Raw genomic sequence first — 13399 nt, 5'->3', positions numbered from 1 at the left:
GTGGAAAGGAAAGTGGAAAGAAATGCAATGGAATGAGAATGGAATGCGGAATAGAATGTGGAATGGAGTTTGGAATGGACTGCGGAATTGAATCTGCAATGAAATGTGGAAAGGAATGTGGAATGGAATGGAATGGAATGGAATGTGGAATGGATTGTGAATTGCAATGCAAAGGAATGTGGAATGGAATGTGGAATGAAATGCAATGGAATGAGACTGGAATGTGGAATGGAATGGAAGGGAAAGAGGAATGTAATGTGGAATGGCATGTGGAACGGAAAGTAGAATGTAATGGAAAGCAATGTGGAATGGAATGTGGAATGGTATGTGGAATGGAACGGAATGTAATGGGAAATGCAATGTAGAATGGAATGTGAAATGGAAAGTTGAATGGAATGTAATGGAATTCGTAACGGAACATGGAATGGACGATGGAATGGAACGTGGAATGGAATGTGGAATGGAATGTGAAATGAAATGCGATGGAATGGAAGGCAATGAGGAATGGAATGTGAAATGGAATGGAAAGGAATTCGGACTGGATAGTGGAATGGAATGTGGAATAAAATGTGGAGTGGAATGTCGAATTGAACGGAATTGAACGTGGAATGGAATGTGGAATGCAATGTGGAATGGAACGTGCTATTTAACGGAATGGAATGTGGAATGGAACGTGGAATGGAATGTGGAATGGATTGTGGAATGGAGTAGAATAGATTGTGGAATGGAACGTGGAATGGAATGTGGAATGGATCATGGAATGGAATGTGGAATGAAATGTGGAATGGAATGTGGAGTAGGATTTAATGGAAAGTGGAATGTAATGTGGAATGGAATGGTGTGGAATGGAAAGTGGAATGGAATGGAATGGAAAGTGGAATGGAATGTGGAGTGGAATGTGAAATGGAATGGAATGAAATGTGGAATGGAATACTGGTTGGAATGGAATGGAATGTGGAATGGAATGGAAAGGAACGTGGAAAGGAAAGTGGAATTGAATGTGGAATGGAACGTGGAATGGAATGGAAAGGAATGTGGAATGGAATGTGGAAATGAATGTGGAATGGAATGGAATGGATTGTGAAATGCAATGTGGAATAGAATGTGGAATTGAATAGAATGGAATTTTGAATGGAATGAGGAGTGGAATGACATGGAACGTGGAATGGAATGTGCAATGTATTGAGGAGTGGAAGGTGGGATGGAATGGAATGGAAAGTGGAATGGAACGTGGAATGGAATGTAAAAGTCGTGAAAAGGAATGTGGAATGGAATTTGGAATGGAACGTGGAATGATAGTAAAGGAACGTGTAATGGAATGTGGAATGGAACGTGGAATGGAATGAAAAGGATGCAATGTGGAATAGAATATGGAATGAAATGTGGAAAGTAATGTGGAATGGAATGGAATGGAATGGAATGTGGAATGGAATGTGGAAAGGAATGTGTTATGGAATGTGGAATATAACGGAATGAAATATGGAATGGAATGTGAAATGGAATGTGGAATGGAATGGAATGGAATGTGGAATGGAACGTGAAAGGGAAAGTGGAATGGAATGGAATGGAATGTGGCATGGAATGTGGAATGGAATGGAATGGAATGTGGAGTAGAATGGGGTATGGAATGGAATGGAAAGCGAAATGGAATGAATGAAATGTTAAGGAATATGGAATGGAATGGAATGGAATGTGAAATGGTATGTGGAATGGAATGTGGAATGGAACGTGGAATTTAAGGTGGAATGGAATGGAATGGAAAGTGGAATGCAACGTGGGATGGAATGTGGAATGGACCGCGGAATGGAATTTGGAAGGGAATATGGAACGGAAATGAATGGAATGTTCAACGGAATGGAAAGGAATGTGGAATGGAATGGAATGGAATGTGGAATTCAATGTGGAATGCAATGGAATTGAATGAGGAATAGAATGTGGTATGCAATGGAGTGGAATGCGGAATGGAATGGAACGGAATGGAATGTGGAATGGAATGGAATGGAATGTGGAATGGAATAGAATGGAAAGTGGAATTGAATATGGAGTGGAATGGAATGGAATCTGGATTAGAATGTGGAATGGAATGGAATGGAATGCGGAATGGAATGGAATGGAATGGTATGGAATTTGGAATGGAATGGAATGCAATGAAAAATGGAATGGAATGGAACATGGAATGGAACGTGGAATGGAATGTGGAATGTGGATTTTAATGTGGAATGGACAGGAATGGAATGGAATAGAATGTGGAATGGAATGTTGAATGGATTGCAAAAAGGAATGGAATGGAACGTGCAATGTAATGAAATGGAATTGAATGTGGAATGAAATGGAATGGAAAGTGGAATGGAATGTGGAATGGAATGTGGAAAGATATGTGGAATGGAATTTACTGGAATGAGGAATGGAATGTGGAATGTATTAGATTGGAATTTGGAATGGAATGTGGAATGTAATATGGAATGTAACGGAATGAAATGGGGAATGGTATGTGGAATTGAATGGAGTGGAATGAGGAATGGAATGTGGAATTGAATGTGGAATGGAAAGCAATGGAAAGTGGAATGGAATGTGGAATGGAATGTTCATTGTAAAGTGGAATGGAATGGAATGGAATGTGGAATGGAATGGAATGGAATGTAGAATGGAATGTAGAATTTAATGGAATGGAATGTGGATTGGATTGTGGAATTGAGTGTGGAAATGAACGTGGAATGGAATGGAATAGAATGTTGAATGCAAAGTGGAATTGAACATGGAATGGAATGGAATGGAATGTGGAATGGAACGTGGAAGGAATGGAACGGAATGGATTGGAATGTGGAATGGAATGGAATGGACTGTGGAATGGAATGTGGAATGGAAAGTGAAATGGAAAGCGAAATGGAATGTGGAAAGGAATGGAATGGAATTTGGAATGGAATATGGAATGGAATGTGGAAGGGAATGGAATGGAAGTGGAATGGAATGTGGAATGGACTTTAATGGATTGTGGAATGGAAAGTGGAATGGAATGTGGAATGGATTGTGGAATGCAATGTGCAATGAAATGGAAGGGATTGTGGAATGGAATGTGGAATGGAATTGAATGCAATGTGGAAGGGAATGTGGAATGGAATGTGGAATGGACTTGAATGGAATGTGGAAGAGAATGTGGAATGGAATGTGGATGGTAATGTGGAATTTAATGTGGAATGAAATGAGGATTGGAATGGAATGGATTCTGGAATGGGCTGGACTGGAATGTGGAATGGAATGAGGAATAGAATTTAATGTAAAGTGGAATGTAACGTGGAATGGAATGGAATGGAATGGAATGGAATGTGGAATTGAATGGAATGGAGTGTGGAATGGAATATGGAATGGAATGTGAAATGGAATGCACTGAAATGTGGAATGGAATGTTGATTGAAATGGAATGGAATGTGGAATGGAAAGGAATGGACTGCGGAATGTAATGTGGAATGGAATGTGGAATATAATGTATTACAGTTTGGAAGAGAATATGGAATGTCATGTGAATTGGAATGCAATGCAATGTGGAATGGAAAGTGGAATGAAATGCAATGGAATGAGAACGGAATGTGGAATGGAATGTAGAATGGACTGTGAAATGGAATGTGGAATGGAATGTGGCATCTAATGTGGAATGGAATGGAATGGAATGGAATGTGGAATGGAATGTGAAATGGAATTCAATGAAATGTGGAATGGAATGGGAAATGAAATGCAATGGAATGTGAAACGAAATGCAATGGAATGATAAAGGAATGTGGAATAGAATATGAATTGGAATGCAATGGAATGTGGAATGGAATGTGGTATGAATGGAATGGAATGTGGAATGGAATATGAAATGGAATGTGGAAGGGAATGGAAAGGAATGTGGAATGGAACGTGGAATGGAATGTGGAATGGAATGGAATGGAATGTGGAATGGAATGTGGAATGCAACGGATAGGAATGTGGAATGGAAAGGAATAGAAAGTGGAATGGAATGTGGAATGGAAAGTGGAATGCAATGCAATGTGGAATGGAATGTGGAATGGAATGGAATGGAAAGTGGAATGGAACAGGGAATGGAACGTGGAATGGAACGTGGAATGGAACATGGAATGCAACGTGGAATGGGATGTGTAGTGGAATGTGCAATGGAATGTTGAATGGAATGGAATGGAACGAGGAAATGAAGATGGAATTGAATGGAATGGTATGTGGAATGGAACGTGAAATGGAACGTGGAAAGCAATGTGGAATGGAACGTGGAATGGAACGTGGAATGGAACATGGAAAGGAATGTGGAATGGCACATAGAGTGGAATGTGGAATGGAATGCGGAAGGGAATGTGGAATAGAACGGAATGGAATGGAATGTGGAATGGAAAGTGCAATGTATCGTGGATTTGAATGTGGAATGGATCGTGGAATGGAACGGGAAATGGAATGTGGAATGGAATGTGGAATGGAATATGGAATGGAAAGTGAAATTGAATGGAATGGAATTTTGAATGGAAAGTGGAATGGAATGGATTAGAATGTGGAATGAAATCTGAAAGGAAATTGGAAAGGAATGGAATGGAATGTGGAACGGAATGTGGAATTGAAAATGGAATGAAACGAGGAATGTAATGTGGATTGGAATGGGCAATGGAATGTGGAATGGAATGTGGAATGGAATGGAATTGAAAGTGGAATGGAACTTGGAAAGAGTGGAGTGGAAATTGGATTGGAATATGGAATGGAATGTGGAATGGAAAGTGGAATGGAACGTGGAATGGAATAGAATTAATGTGGAAAGGAATGGAATGGAACTTGGAATGCAGAGTGCAATGGAATGTGGAATGGAAGATGGAATTGAACGTGGAATTGAGTGTGGAATGGAACGTGGAATGGAATGGAATGGAATGCGTATTGGAAAGAGGAATGTGGAATGGAATGTGGAATGGGAATTGGAATGTAATTGACTGGAATATGGAATGGAACGTAGAATGGAAACGATTGTAATGTGGAATGCAATGCGGAATAAAATGGAATGGAATGGAATGGAATGCGGAATGGAAAGTGGAAAGGAATGGAATGGAATGTGGAATAGATTTTAATGGAATGTGGAACGGGATGTGGAATTGAATGGATTGGAATGCGGAATGGAATGTGGAATGGAATGTGGAATGGAATGCGGAATGTAAAGTGGAATGTAATGGAACAGAATGTGGAATGGAATGCGGAATTGAACAGAATGGAATGTGGATTGGATTGTGGAATTGAGTATGGAATGGAAGGAGGAATGGAATGGAATGGAATGTGGAATGGAATGCGGAATGGAACGTGGAAAGTAATGGACTGGAATGTGGAATTGAATGTGGAATGTAAAGGATTGTAATGTGGAATGCAGTGCGGAATGGAATGTGGAATGGAATGGAATGGAATGGAATGCGGAATTGAAAGTGGAAAGGAATGGAATGGAATGTGGAATGGATTTTAATAGAATGTGGAAAGGGATGTGGAATTGAATGGATTGGAATGTGGAATGGAATGTGAAATGGAACGCAGTGGAAAGTGAAATGGAAAGTGTAATGTAATGTGGAATGTAAAGTGGAATGGAATGGAATGGATTGTGGAAAGGGATGTGGAATTGAACGGAATGGAATGTGGATTCGATTGTGGAATTCAGTGTGGAATGGAACGTGGAATGGAATGGAATGGAATGTGGAAGGGAAAGTGGAATTGAACGTGGAATGAAATAGAATGGAATGTGGAATGGAACGTGGAAGGAATGGAAAGGAATGGAATGAAATGTGGAAAGGAATGGAATGGAATTTGGAATGGAATATGGAATGGACTTTAGTGGATTGTAGAATGGAAAGTGGAATGGAATATGGAATGGATTGTGGAATGGAATGTGTAATGAAATGGAATGGATTGTGGAATGGAATGTGGAATGGAATTGAATTCAATGTGGAAGGGAATGTGGAATGGAATGTGGAATGGACTTGAATGGAATGTGGAAGGGAATGTGGAATGGAATGTGGAATGTAATGTGGAATGTAATGGAATGAAATGTGGAATGAAATGTGGATTGAAATGGAATGGATTCTTGAAAGGACTGGACAGGAATGTGGAATGGAATGTGGAATAGAGTTGAATATAAAGTGGAATTTAACGTGGAATGGAATGGAATGGAATGGAATGGAATGTGGAATTGAATGGAATGGAGTGTGGAATGGAATATGGAATGGAATGTGAAATGGAATGGAATGAAATGTGGAATGGAATGTTGATTGGAATGGAATGGAATGTGGAATGGAAAGGAATGGACTGCGGAATGGTATGTGGAATGGAATGTGGAATACAATGGATTACAACTTGGAATAGAATATGGAATGGCATGTGAATTGGAATGCAATGGAATGTGGAATGGAAAGTGGAATGAAATGCCATGGAATGAGAACGGAATGTGGAATGGAATGTAGAAGGGACTGCGAAATGGAATGTGGAATGGAATGTGGCATCTAATGTGGAATGGAATGGAATGGAATGGAATGTGGAATGGAATGTGAATTGGAATGCAACGAAATGTGGAATGGAAGGTGAAATGAAATGCAATGGAATGAGAACGGAATGTGGAATGGAATATGAATTGGAATGCAATGGAATGTGGAATGGAATGTGAAATGGAATGTGGAACGGAATGGAAGGGAAGGTGGAATGGAACGTAGAATGGAATGTGGAATGAAATGGAATGGAATGTCGAATGGAATGTGGAATGGAACGGATAGGAATGTAAAATGGAATGGAATGCAAAGTGGAATGGAATGTGGAATGGAACGGAATGGAATGTGGAATGGAATGTGAATTGGAATGCAACGAAATGTGGAATGGAAGGTGAAATGGAATGCAATGGAATGAGAACGGAATGTGGAATGGAATATGAATTGGAATGCAAAGGAATGTGGAATGGAATGTGGAAAGGAATGGAATGGAATGTGGAATGGAATGTGAAATGGAATGTGGAACGGAATGGAAAGGAAGGTGGAATGGAACGTGGAATGGAATGTGGAATGCAATGGAATGGAATGGAATGGAATGTGGAATGGAATAGAATGTGGAATGGAATGGAATGGAAATTGGAATGGAATGGAATTTAATGGAATGGTGAATGCAATGGAATGGAATGTGGAATGGAAAGGAAAGTGGAATGGAATAGAATGGAAAGGAAATGGAATGGAATGGAATGGAATGTGCAATGGAATGGAAGGTGGAATAGAGTGGAATGGAATGGAATGGAAAGGGAATGGAATGCAATAGAATGGAATGTGGAATGGAATAGAATGTGGAATGGAATGGGATGGAATGTGGATTGTAAAGTGCAATTGAATGGAATGGAATGGAATGGAATATGGAATGGAATGGATTGGAATGTGGAATGGAATGGAATGGAATGTGGAATGGAATGGATTGGAACGCAATATGGAATATAATGCAATGGAATGTGGAATGGAACGTGGAATGGAATGGAATGGAAAGTGGAATGGAACGTGAAATGGAATATCTAATGGATCGTCGAATGGAACTTGTAATGGAATGGAATGGAGCGCGCAATGGAAAGTGGAATGGAATGTGGAATGTAATGGAATGGAATGTGGAATAGAATGGAATGGAATGTGGTATGGAATGTGGAACGGAATGGAAAGGAATGTGGAATGTAATGTGGAATGTAATGTAATGGAATGTGGAAAGGAATGTGGAATGGAATGGAATGGAATGTGGAATGAAATGGAATGGAATGTTGAACGGAATGGATTGCAATGTGGAATGCAATGGAATTGAATGTGGAATGGAATGTGGAATGCAGTGGAATGGAATGGAACGTGGAATGGAATGTCGAATGGAATGGAATGGAATGTGGAATGGAATGTGGAATTGATGGTATGGAATGTTAAATGGAATCAAATGGAATGTGAAATGTAATGGAATGGAATGGAAAGTGGAATGGAATGAAATGGAACGTGGAATGTAATGGAATGGAATGTGGAAAGGAATGTGGAATGGATTGGAAAGGAACGATAAATGGAATGGAATGGAATGTGCAATGGAATGTGGAATCTAACGTGGAAATAAACGTTGAATGGAACGTGGAATGGAACGTTGAATGGAACGTGGAATGGAATGGAATGTAAAGGAAAGTGCAATGGAATGTAATGCAAAGGAATGTGGAATGGAATGGAAAGGAATGTGGAATGGATTGAAATGGATTGTGCAATGGAATGTGGAATGGAACTTTTAATGGGAAATGGAGCGGAATGTGGAATGCAATGTGTAATGAAATGGAATGGAATGGAATGTGGAATGGAAAGAAATGTGGAATGGAATGGAATGGAAAGTGGAATGGAATGGAATTGAAAGGAATGTGAAATGGAATGTAATGGAATGTGGAATGGAAAGGAATGTGTAATGGAATAGAATGGAAAGGGAAAGGAATGGAATGGAATGTGAAATGGAATGGAATGTTGAATGAAGTGCAATGGAATGGAATGGAAAGTGTATGGAATGGAATGGAATGGAATGTGGAATGGAATGGAATGTGGAATGGAATGTGGAATAGATCGTGGAATGGAATTGAAGATGGAATGGAACGTGGAAAGGATCGTCTAAAGGAAGGTGGTATGGAACTTTGAATGGAATGGAATGGAATGTGAAATGGCATGTGGAATGGAATGTGGAATGGAATGGAATGGAATGTGGGATAGAATGGAATCGAATGTGGTATGGAATGTGGAATGTAATGGAATGGAATGTGAAATGGAATGCCAAATGTAATGTAATGGAATGTGGAAGGGAATGTGGAATTGAATGTGGAATGAAATGGAATGGAATGTTGAATGGAATGTGGAATGGAATGTGGAATGGAATGGATTGGAATGGAATGCGGAATGGAATGTACAATACAATGGAAATGAATGTCAAATGGAAAGAAACGGATTGTGGAATGGAATATGGAAGGGAATGGAATGGAATGGAATGTGGAATAGAATGGAATGGAATGGAATGTGGAATAGAATGTGGAATGGACTGTGTAATGGAATGCAGAGGAATGTGGTATGGAATGGAATGGAATGTGGAATGGAAAGGAATGGAATGGAAGGTGAAATGCAATGTGGAATGGAATGTGAAACGGAATGTGGCACGGAATGTGGAACGAAATAAAATGGAACGTGGAATGGAATGGTATGGAAGGCGGAATGGGACGTAATGGAACATGCAAGGAAATCTGGAATGGAACATGGAATGGAAGTTGGAATGTAATGTGGAATGGAATGTGGAAAGCAATGGAATGGAATGTGGAAAGAAATGTGGAATGGAATGGAATAAATGCGGAATGGAATGCAATGGATTGTGGAATGGAATGTGGAATGGAGTGGAATGGAAGGTGGAATGAAATGGCAAGTGGAATGTAACGGAATGGAACATGGAATGGAACATGGAATGGAACGTGTAATGGAACCTGGTGTAATGGAATGTTAAATGGAATGGAATGAAATGTGGAATGCAATGTGGAATGGAATGTGGAATGCAATGTTGAATGGAATGGAATGGAATGTTTAATAGAATGTGGAATGGAATGGAATGGAATGTGGAATGGAAAGTTGGGTGGCATGTGGAATGGAAAGTGGAATGGAATGGAATGTGGAATGGATTTTCGAATGGAATATGGAATGGAACAGATTGTAATGTGTAATGGAAAGTGGAATGGAATGTGGAAAACACAGTGGAATGGAATGGAGTTGAATTTAATGAGGAATGGAACGTGGAATTGAATGGAAAGGAACGTGGAATGGAACGTGGAATCAAACGTGGAATGGAACGATGAATGGAAAGTGGAAAAGAGCGTGGAATGGAAAGTGAAATGGAAAGTGGAATGCAATGGAAAGGAATGTGGAATTGAATGGAATGGAATGGAATAGACTGTGGAATGGATAGTGGAATGGAATGGAATGGAATGGATTGTGGAATGGAATGGAATGGAATGGTATGGTATGTGGAATGGAATGGAATGGAATGTGGAATGGAGTGTGGAATGTAATGGAATTGAACATGGAATGGAACGTGGAATGGAATGGAATGGAATGTGGAATGGAAGGGAATGGAATGTGGAATGGAATGTTGAGTGGAATGGAATTGAATGTGGAATGGAAGGAATGGAATGTGGAAAGGAACGTGGAATGGAATGTGGAATGAAATGTGGAATACAATTCTATGTGGAGTGGAATGGAATGGAATGGAATGAAATGAAATGTGGAAATGAATGGAATGGAATGTGGAATGGAACGGAAAGGAATGTGGAATGGAATGGAAAGGAATGGAATGTGGAATGGAAAAGAATGTGGAATGGAATGAAATGGAATGGAATGTGGAATGGAATGGAAAGGAATGGAATGAAGGGTGGAATGGAATGCAATGGAATATGGAATGGAACAGAATGTGGAATGGAAAGGAATATTATGGAATGCTGAATGGAATGGAATGGAATTGAATGGAATGGAATGGAATGGGGAATGGAATGGAATGGAATGGAATGGGGAATGGAATGGAATGGAATTGAATGGAATGGAATGTGAAATGGAATGGAATGAAATGGAATTGAATGTGGAATGGAATGGAATGGAATGTGGAATGGAATGGAATGGAACGTGGAGTGGAATGGAATGGAATGGAACATGGAGTGTAATGGAATGGAATGGAATGTGGAACGGTATGTGCAATGGAATGGAATGAAATGGAATGGAGTGGAATGGAATGGAATCGAATGTGGAATGGAGTGGAATGGAATGGAATGGAATGTGGAATGGAATGGAATAGAATGGAATGGAATAGAATGTGGAATGGAATCGAATGGATTAGAATGTGGACCGCAATTTGGAATGCAAAGCAATGGAATATGAAACGGAATGTGGAATGGAAAGGAGTGGAATGCAATGAAATGTGGAAGCGAATGGAATGGAATGGAACGGAATGTGGAATAAATTGGAATGTAATGTGGAATGGAATTTAGTGGAATGGAACGTGGTGTGCAAAGTAATGGAATGGAATGGAAGGTGGAATTGAATGGAATGGATTGTGGAATGGAATAGGATGCGGAATGGAATGAAATGGAATGAAATGTAGAACGGAACTGAATGGAATGTGGAGTGGAATGGAGTGGAATGAAATTGAATTTGGAATGGAATTGAATGGAATGAGGAATGGAATAGATTGAGGAATGCAATGGAATGGAATGGAAAGTGGAATGGAATGTAGTGGAATGGATTGGAATGGAATGTGGAATGGAATGGAAAGGAATGTGGAATGGAATGGAATGGAAAGGAATGTGGAATGGAATGGAATGGAATGGAAATAAATGTGGAATGGAATGGAAGGGAATGTGGACTGGAATGTCGAATGGAATGTGCACTGCAGAGTGGAATGGAAAGGAATGGAATGTGGAATGGAATGGAATGGAATGTGTAATGGAACATGGAATGGAATGGAATGGCATGTGGAATAGAACGCAGAATGGAACGTGGAATGGATTAGAATGGAACGTGGAATGAAAAGGAATGGAATGTGTAATGGAATGGAATGGAATGTGCAATGGAAGGGAATGGAATGCGGAATGGATTGTGGAAAGGAATGGAAAGGAATGTCAAGTGGAAAGAAATGGATTGTGGAATGGAATGTGGAAAGGAATGGAATGGAATGGAATGGAATGTGAAATGGAATGTGCAAAGGAATGGAATGGAATGTGGAATGGAATGTGGAATGGAATGGAGTGGAATGTGGAATGGAATGTGGAATGGAATGGAATGGAATGCGGAATGGAATGTGGAATGGAATGGAATGGAATGTGGAATTTAATGTGGAATGGAATGGAATGGAGTGTGGAATGGAATGCGGAAAGAAATGTGGAATGTAATGTGGAATGGAACGTGGAATGGAATGTGGAATAGAATGTGGAATGGTATTTGGAATGGAATGAAATGTGGAATGGAATGTGGAATGGTATGTGGAATGGAATGGAAAGTGGAATTGAATGGAATGGAATGGAATATGGAATGGAATGGAGTGGAATGGAATGGAATGGAATGGAATGGAATGTGGAAAGGAATGCAATGGAATGGAATGTGGAATGCAATCTGGAATGCAATTCAATGGAATATGAAATGGAATGTGGAAGAGAATGGAATGGAATGCTATGAAATGTGGAATAAATTGAATGGAAATTGGAATGTAATGGAATGAAATGTGGAATAGAATGGAATGTAATATGGAATTTAATGGAATGGAATGGAGTGTGGAATGGAAGGGAATGGAATGAGGAATGGATGGTGGAATGGAATAGAAAGGAATGTCAAATGGAAATAAATGGATTGTGGAATGGCATGTGGAAAGGAATGGAATGGAATGTGAAATGGAATGGAAGGGAATGTGGAATGGAATGTGCAAAGGAATGGAATGGAATGGAATATGGAATGGAACGTGGAATGGAATGGAGTGGAATGTGGAATGGAATATGGAATGGAATGGAATGGAATGCGGAATGGAATGTGGAATGGAATGGAATGGAATGGAATGTGTAATTTAATGTGGAATAGAATGGAATGGAGTGTGGAATGGAATGCGGAAAGAAATGTGGAATGTAATGTGGAGTGGAACGTGGAATGGAATGTGGAATAGAATGTGGAATGGTATGTGGAATGGAATGAAATGTGGAATGGAATGTGGAATGGTATGTGGAATAGAATGGAATGTGTAATGGAATGGAATGGAATGTAATATGGAATGGAATGGAGTGGAATGGAATGGAATGGAATGTGGAATGCAATCTGGAGTGCAATTCAGTGGAATATGAAATGGAATGTGGAAGAGAATGGAATGGAATTCTATGAAATGTGGAATAAATTGAATGGAAAGTGGAATGTAATGGAATGAAATGTGGAATAGAATGGAAAGTAATGTGGAATTTAATGGAATGGAATGGAATGTGCAATGGAATCGAATGGAATGGAATGGAATGTGGAATGGAATGGAATGTGGAATGGAATGGAAAGTAATGTGGAATGGAATAGAATATGGAATTGAATGAAAAGGAATGCAATGTAGAATGGAATGGAATGGAATGTGGAATGGAATGGAATGGAATGTGGAATGGAATGGAATGGAAGGTGTAACGGATTAGAATGTGGAATGCAATGGAATGGAATGGAATGTGGAATGGAATGGAATAGAATGGTTTGTAATGGAATGTGGAATGGAATGGAACGGAATGTGGAGTGGAATAGAATGTGGAATGAAATGAAGTGGAATGGAATGTGAAATGGAACGGAATGGAATGTGGAATGGAATGGAATGAAATGTGGAATGG

Source organism: Pongo abelii, chromosome 16, assembly GCF_028885655.2.
Source record: "Pongo abelii isolate AG06213 chromosome 16, NHGRI_mPonAbe1-v2.0_pri, whole genome shotgun sequence".
Lineage (NCBI taxonomy): Eukaryota > Metazoa > Chordata > Mammalia > Primates > Hominidae > Pongo > Pongo abelii.
This window is presented reverse-complemented; position numbering follows the sequence as displayed.